Genomic DNA, 8,517 nt, shown 5'->3' on the forward strand with positions numbered 1-8,517 from the left:
TGGATGGGACAGTGCTTAGAATGCCTATTGCTAGAAAAAGAATCAAGATTTTCAAGAAAAGAGATGATGAAGATTATGCATTGGAAGAATTTTCAAGAGAAGAGCAACGAGAAGAAACTCCAATGGAAGAGACAGATGATATGACATATAATCTTGTTGATATACCAGAAATCCATAATGAAGAGATTAATCTGTTTGTGGATCTTGATCATAACAATCATGGGTAGTTGGCCCATCCGGAGGATGCGTAGGATTAGAGGGGGTGGATGTCGTATTGCTACGCATACGAGGTGTGGAATCCACCCGTGGGATTTGATACTTTGTACATATTTAGTTGTTGTGATTATACTTTTGTTCTGCATAGGCAATATAGTGAAGAGGGTTTGGAATAGGAGGAACTTATCAATAATTCTCTAATTGGCATGCCTTGCCAAGTGGTTAGTCAACCTAGACGAGGAGGTTTTGATCAACAGTTCACAGGAGTTTCGCATTATGCTCAATGGAGAATCAGGGTGATAAGTATGAGTATCTGTGGGAATCTCAAGACTTCTTTGAGAAGATGAAGAGGGGCAAGTGGTTGCTGAAAAACTTGCTCGCCGACTTGGTCGAGAGAAATGCTAGCATGTAAACTGGCCAGCCAAGAGCAACGGATTCAAGTGCAAGAATGCACTTGAGGTGTTACAAATTCATGGAGAATAGCCTTTATGGAGGATCTCTATGAGGCCCGATTTGCTCAAGTTGATGGGCACATTGTTGGCTTGTTTGGTGTATTTGATGGTCATAGAAGTTCTCATGCTGTAGATTATGTGCAAAAGAACCTTTTCGAAAATCTGATTAAACATCCTAAGTTTATTCTTGATACAAGATGTGCAATAGTTGAAACATATCAACAAACGGACTCAGAGTATTTGAAAGCTGAAAATAGTCTGCGCAGAGAGGCTGGCTCAATGGCATCAACTGTTGTTTTGGTGGGTGACCGTCTCCTTGTTGCCAATGTTGGTGATTCAAGAACAGTTATTTTCAGGGCTGGTAAATTGAAGATGCAAAATTTAGCTATGGATTTTCAAGTTTAAGGGGGAGAAAAAGCAAGAATGCAAATAGGCTGAGGCTAGAAATAGGCTGGGCTTGATATAGGCTAGGGATTGGTTGCATCAATCCATCTTGATACGGTCCTAGAAAGGAGGAGCTTTTACGAGAGCAGGGAATCAAGGGTGCAGGGGAAGAAAAAGATGGTTTATCTGAATTGGATTGCTGGGGCCACACCAAGAGGGGGAAACAGAACGAAACTGAAGGAGAAACCGAGAGAAGCAACGATGAAGTGAGGAAGAAGAGGTCTGAAGACAACGCTGAAGGTGATGACGACGACCTCTGAAAATGAAGCCGACGGCATCAGCAAACATGACTGCAGGAAGGTGCCGCAATTGAAGAGCTGAATCATGATGCAATTGAAGAACCTGAATCATGATGCAATTGAAGAGTCGAATCTCCTATGTAGTCTCCATCCTGACAACGACTGATGGCGTCTCTGTCGGTGCCTTAGAAGTATAAGAAGCTCCACTTCGCAGAACAGCAGTTGCTGTCGGAGATCAAAAATTTGATGTGACAAGCTAACTCACTGTCTGCGCCATCAACATTTGCAAAGGCTGCCAAGTTGAAACGTAGTGCTGCTGCAAAAGAAAAAGGAAAATGCAAAATTGCAAGAAGAGCTATCAAAAGTTTATAACATCAAGATGGGTCCAGTAGATTTGAACCAAGGCTCTATAGAAGAGGGGCAAAAATTGCTTGACCTGCCTTCTGAGGATATTCTAGCTGGCTCGTCAACAGACATTTGCAGCAAAACTCATGTGTCAGATGAGCCAACATGCTGTGAATTGAGTTTTTGTGGTCAATGCAGTGAGAAAACTTCCAAGCAGGTGTCTGAACCTTCGGTTTCAGTGTCAATGAAATTTCTGATACAATTAAAGCAGAGCATCAGGAACAGATAGAGGTATTTAGAACAGAAAGCACTGTACAGAGAGTTGGTAATATCTGTGAAACTTCTCAGTTTGAAAAATGTATTAGTGTATATGTGCCAAAATGCTATTCTTTGGATGAACTGAACAATTCTTCTAATTGTGAGAGTGTAAACTTGAGCATACCAGTTGCAGTTGAATTATCCACTACAGAAAATCGGGATGGGGATTTCCATTGCGACATATCTAGGTCTCCTCAAGCTTCAAAAACTGGTTATCCATTCAACTGTGTGGATCAATAACTTCATGTATTATGGGATTTGCCAATAACTATAGTTTCTCTATCAAGACGAGTGGTGCAGGTCACATTTGGAGCCTTCAAAAGTAGTTGTAATATTGATTCTAATAACTTGAATGGTGTTTGTTGGGCCTCTACTGGTGATAAGACAAAAGGAACATTCATGCTAAGCAGATAAACTCCATGGTTTTCACCAAGGTTTGCTATTCGATTACTAGCAATTACTGATTATGGGCAGCATGGAATGTTGAGGTTTTTCTGGACTTTAACTGAATACAATAAGCTTCTAGTTCTGCACATTCAAGTCGCTGTTAAACTAGACACGATTTCTATGCTTCTTGTAAGGTTAGTCTCAGATTGGCTAGTTAAGCAAAGTCAAGTTAAAGAATTGGCTATTTGAATACAGAGAATGGGATCTTTTCTTCTCTAAAAGACACCAACAAAGATAATGCTTTGAATAATAATGTGGAGTGCGTATACTGGAAATGCCCGTCCTCTTCGCATATTTGTTGATCTTCTATCTTGAAATTAGTCAAGGTCTTCTGTAGACACGACTTTGCTTTGCTTTGACAAATCCTTCGACACCGCATTGTGCAAACTAAGGTCTAAGGTCAAGCTTGAAGACTGCAAAGCCGTGTGAGAACATCCTTCTTGGAAAAGAGGGGCAATTGGATAATGGGTAAAATTTAGGCAATTTTTTTTATTAATTACCCCTCCCCTCAGCTGATGCATGGCAGGGGGGAGAGTGAGTATGTGGAGGAGTAAGTTAAGTGGAGAGAGGGAGTATGGTGTGTGGGAGCATGAGGGGAGACGCATGCACAAGCCACGTGTGTGGCTACCTCTCCTCCCCCCCTTAGGCTATATGACCCTCCCTGTGGCACGAACGAGGAGAGGAGGAAGACACAAGCTGCCTATTGCCATGTCGTACCGTCGCTACCCATCGCCATCCTGCCACACGCCGCCTGCTGCTGCCCGTTGCAGTCGCGTTGTTGCCGTCCATGATCATCTTCATCGTCGTCCGCCTGGCAGTCGTCAATCTTCTCCCCCTTCCAATCATTGGCCCTCCACCCACGTAATTCTAGTATTGCACTTGGTAGCCACGTCAAGACCCTCAAACCCAAAGGTCCTACCGACATTCATGGAATGTTTGGGTTCATTGGATGCCCATGCAATAACGATCTAGGGTTTTACCCTAAGGATCGAACGACATTCGATTGAGCCTAGAAACCCTAGGCCCAAGCGTTATTGGCTTAGCAAGGTTAGCGTTGGGTTGGGTAAGAAGACACCCCAAACCCTACATATTGACTAAACAATTTCTTGACCAAGAAATGCCGTTTGATGGGTGAAATGATCCCATGAGTTAAGCGCGACACTTGTGCAACAAGTTGCAACATCGCATGGTTTTGTGTTAAATCACAAAGTAGAGTTGCCACTCCTTAGAACAAGGTTGGCAGGTTGTAGCGCAAGTCGAACTTGCAAGAGGATGAGTAGACATCCTGCTACATCACCCTTCTTGGGCTGATTTGTCAAGTTAAGGAAAGTTATGTATTGCTTATAAGCAAAGGATCAATCAAGTTAGAGCGACATGGTCGCCAGGATTTACTGTCTTAACTTAAGAAACCTAAGGTGTTGGTTAATTTGGGTTGACATGGTATGACCCTAACCCAAGGATAAAAGGGTAAACAAAAAAACCCTTGGGGATCTTGCCAAGTCACAATTGATCCTGAAACGAATGTTTGATGCATTCGCAGAGAAGGATTCACTCCTTAGCAGTTGGCCAAATAAAATGACCAGTGGATTGATTGTGTTTGTACAGTTTAGGAGCACTGTTTGTATTGATTTTCTCAAAGAATCTAAGGCTGGAAAATAATTAATTGCTTCAGGTTGAAGGCCTGGAGGGAGAGGCAGCATCCGTTACCCCCGACTATCTGCTTGACCCTAACCAAGGGGGTTGTTAGCCGCACTAGGAACGTGGACCAAACCCGTCCGCAAGAGGTCTCTCCGTTGGACACTACTTGGAGTAGGAGGACGCTTGGGTGCCAGGGGGCTCTGGCCGTAAATCCCTTGCCTTTCGGGCCATGCACAAGAGGCCGACGTGACTCAGGATTGGATCTCGAGACCTGCATACTAGTCTACGGGCGGAAACTTGGATTAGTAACCCCAAAGGATTGCTGGATTGCCTTTGGGTGGATTATGGATTGCCTTCAGGCGAATTATGGATTGCCTTCGAGCGGAATATGGATTAGCCTATGGGCTGGATTATATGATGTATTCCAAAGATAAATAATATCAATTGCTGTAAAGAAACTTGTTTGATATTGTTTTTCTATGTCAGTGCTAAAATTACGTAAAGGAACTGGTGATTAATTGGATAATTAAGGAAGATGTTTTATTCATGTCCAACTAAATGTGGTAGATAATTAGATAACTAAAGCAACCCCGAGGAAAGTGCAGTGGATGTGGCCATGGGTCCGTCCTACGGATGGGTGGTCCTAGTTGGCCGGGAACTTTTCTCGAAGGAAATGAACAGCAAGGAACGTTGACCTGTAATCTAGGAAACTAGAAACCCGATTTATGTTGTTTTAGGGAAACGGAATGGGACTATGCCTTATGGGCAGAGAGGTTGAGTTTTGCATCCCTCTCATTTCCCATTCTCCTTGAACCAAGTGCAGCATGAATCCGCTTCGACCCTGACGTTTCTGCATAAAGTAGTTCGCCTGGGGTTTGATGCTAGTTACTCTCTAGAAACTTGACCATTAGGAACACCGTGACTCGGGTTCCGTCCTAAGTGGGAACGGCCGGAATGCTTCTGCTACATGGCAGACTCGGGAAAACCTAGATCGCAAACCCTGTAACATTTCATGGGAGTGCCGGGCGGTGCTTTGTAGACTCTTTTCCCGATGGGCTGCTAAGACGTGTCCTACAAGTGAACGGATGGACACATTACACTTGGTATCAGAGCGAACCAATGAGGAACTAATATCTATAAGAAGACTTAATAAGAAAAAGTAGAGCAAATGTTGCTGTTAAGTTTGTCTCCTTACTTACTTATCAATGCTGACCTGAAGAGTCATGAAGCATGGAACAGATTCTTGGTGTTCCAAGTTATGTTTATGACCGCGATGTGTGCCTCGGATTATCGATGGAGGATCAATATGATGAATATCCAACTTGCATATTTTAGAATCAACTTGAAGAGAATCAAGTGGATGGAGGACTTAAAGATCGTGAAGCTGTTCATCTTTGTTGAGGCTCACGCAAACGCAACCCTACATATCGGCGGTCGAAGGCTTAGGCAGAACAAGTATGTGTACGAGGAAGTGACTCTAGTAATCCCTGCTGACAGGATCAAGGTGTTGGGACGTTATGAAAAGAACGGGTATCAAAGGAAAGGATACCCTAATCTTCTAATGACCTATCGATTCCTGGAAATCCATGACCCCAATCCATACTATTACTTAGTTTTAGTAGCTAAATGTAACACAATCTTATTCTCCTCAAAGTAATGTATCATCTTGTTTCATCTCCCCAAGAATAATTGTACTCGGAAAGGGCTATGCCCATATGAATGAAATAAGACTTCTTTTTATCAATGATTGTCTTGATTGTGAGTATTGATAAAGAAGTTAAGTGATTAGGTCACTTGGCTAAAAGCTGAATTGGGCATGAAATGTAATGTAAGGAATGCTTAGCAAGTTTTAACGTAAAGAAACTTATTGCCCAAGCGCATCCCCAGGTGGAATTCCTATTGGGAGAAAAGTCGATTTTGGTCAGATTTAGGGTTATGAACCTAGGTATCCATGAGTGTTTGCACGGAATGGATTGGCTTAAACCTAATGATGCCCACATTCATTGTGGAAAGGGCCAAGTTTCCTTTTGAAACTCTGAAGGGGAGTTGGTCACAACACAAGGAGAGGCTGGAAAGCCGAAAATTCAATTGGCCAAAGCATCTCTGATAATGAAGGGAGCTAGAAAGGGACTACCTATATATTTGATTAAGCTTAATAAGCTAGATCAGAATCAAGAGTCTAGTGAAGAATCTTCATGGCTAAAGGAGTACGTGGACGTATTTCCTGAAGAGCTGACAGAACTTCCGCCTCAAAGGGAAGTTGATCATGAAATCAAGCTAGTGCCAGGAGCTGCACCAATTGCAAAGAGGCCATATAGAACGTCCATCCCGAAAGCAATTGAGTTGAAGGAGAAACTCAAGCAACTGTTAGACCAAGGCTACATTTGTCCTAGCAGTTCGCCATGGGGAGCTCCAGTGATGTTCCAGAAGAAGAAAGATGGAACGCTTTGGCTATGTATTTGTAACGTGTCCACTTGTTCCCTTCAGGACACGTCTTAGTAGTCTATTGGAAAGGAGGTCTTACAAAGCTCTACCGGGCACTCCCATGGAATGTCATGGGGTTTCCGATCTAGGCCTTTCCGCGTCTACCACGTACCGAAAGTATTCTGGCCATTCCCACTTAGGACCGACCTGAATCAGGGTTTTTCCTAATGGTCATTTCCTAAACAGCAACTAGCATCAAACCCCGGGTGAACTACTTTACACAGAAACGCCATGGCCGAAGCGGATTCACATTGCACTTAGTTCAAGGAGAATGAGAAACGAGAGGGATGCAAAGTTCAACCTCTCTTCCATAAGTCATAGTCCCATTCCGTTCCCCTAAAACAGCGTAAACCGGGATTATTATTACTTAGACTCTAGGTCAGTGCCCTTGCTGTTCATGTCCTTTGAAATGATCTTCTTGCTATCATTATGATTGAGAAAAATTCCTAGCCAACCGGGACCACCCATCCGTAGGATGGACCCATGGCCACATCCGCCACACTTTTCTCAGGTTGTTTTAGTTACCTAATTACCTACCACATTTAGTTGGACATGCATCAATTAGCTTCCTTAATTAGACTGTTAGGTACCGGTTCCTTCACGTAATCATAGCACTTGACATAGAAAAAAAGTATCAAACAAGTTCCTTTTCAATAGGCTATCATATTTATCTTTGAAATACATTTATAAAATCGAGCCCGTAGGCTTATCCATAATCTAGTCTAGCCAGCAATCCAAAGGGATTACTAATCCAAGATTCTACCCGTAAACTAGTATGCCGACCTCGAGATCCAATCCTGAGTCACGTTGGCCTCTTGTGCAGGGCTCGGAAGGCGAGAGATTGACGGCCAGAGTCCCCTCTGACACCCGAGCGTCCTCCTGCTCCAAGTAGCGCTCAAAGGAGAGACCTCTTGCAGCGGGTTCGGTCCACCTTCCCAGTGTGGTTAACAACCCCCTTGGTTAGGGTCAGGCAGGCAGTCGGGAGTAACTGAGGCTGCCTCTCCCTTCAGCCCTTCAACGTGAAGCATTATATATCTTTTCATCCTTTAATTCCTTGAGAAAACAAACCAAACAGTGCTCTTTCAAGTGTTATAAGCACAATCATTTCCATTGGTCGTTATTTTTGGCCAATTGCTAAGGAGTGAATCCTTCATTTCGAATGCATTCAGCATTCAATCTGGGATCAATTGCGACTTGGCAAGATCCCCAAGGGTTTGTTTGCTAACCCTTATGTCCTTGGGTTAGGGTTGTACCCTATTAACCCAACTTAACCAATACTTTAAGTTCTATTAGCAGTAATTATGTTATTCCATTACTGATTGGTCTTTTGCTTCCAAGCAATTATCTAATCCCCTTATCTTGGTCCTTTTCCTAAGAAAGATGCTATGTCAGGATGACTACTCATCCTCTTGCAAGATAACTTGCGCAAGAATCTGCCGATCTCATTCAGAGGAATTGGCCATTCCTTTGTGATCAAATCACAAGATCATGCGACACTACAACTTGTTGCACGAGTGTCGCATCTAATCCATGGGACTATTTTACCCATCAACGACATCTTCTAATCACGGTATCATGATTAGATAGGAAACAGGATTAGGGTGTTTTCATAACACTCTATTCCTGATTGCACAAGGACGACATTGTCGGTCCTAAGGTTCCAAATTCAAATCGAGTTTCATCCTTTTAGCGAGCGATCCTTAGGGTAAAAACCCTAGATTATGTCTCGCAAGTACGCCCTATTATCCCTACATTCCGTGAATGTGGGCAAGTCTTTAGGGTATAAGAGTTTCAGCTTCGGCAATAAGAGCGGCTAGGTCACGTCCTCAATGTGCTAGATCCTAGTTAGCACTTGGGATATGTTGCATCGATTTAACCATTCCTAAAAGAGTCCCTCGCAGTTTAGGTGTTTAGGTTAAACAAATGTACTTGTC

General features: G+C 43.2%; 1 pseudogene; it reads left to right on the forward strand.

Moving 5' to 3' along the window:
- The first annotated feature begins 704 nt into the window (after positions 1-704).
- On the forward strand, positions 705-1,372 carry LOC148022404 (putative protein phosphatase 2C 59 pseudogene; annotated as a pseudogene).
- The last annotated feature ends 7,145 nt before the right edge of the window (positions 1,373-8,517 follow it).

Source organism: Lygodium microphyllum, chromosome 17 (assembly GCF_053477565.2).
Source record: "Lygodium microphyllum isolate KBCC chromosome 17, Lygodium_microphyllum_v1.1.10, whole genome shotgun sequence".
Lineage (NCBI taxonomy): Eukaryota > Viridiplantae > Streptophyta > Polypodiopsida > Schizaeales > Lygodiaceae > Lygodium > Lygodium microphyllum.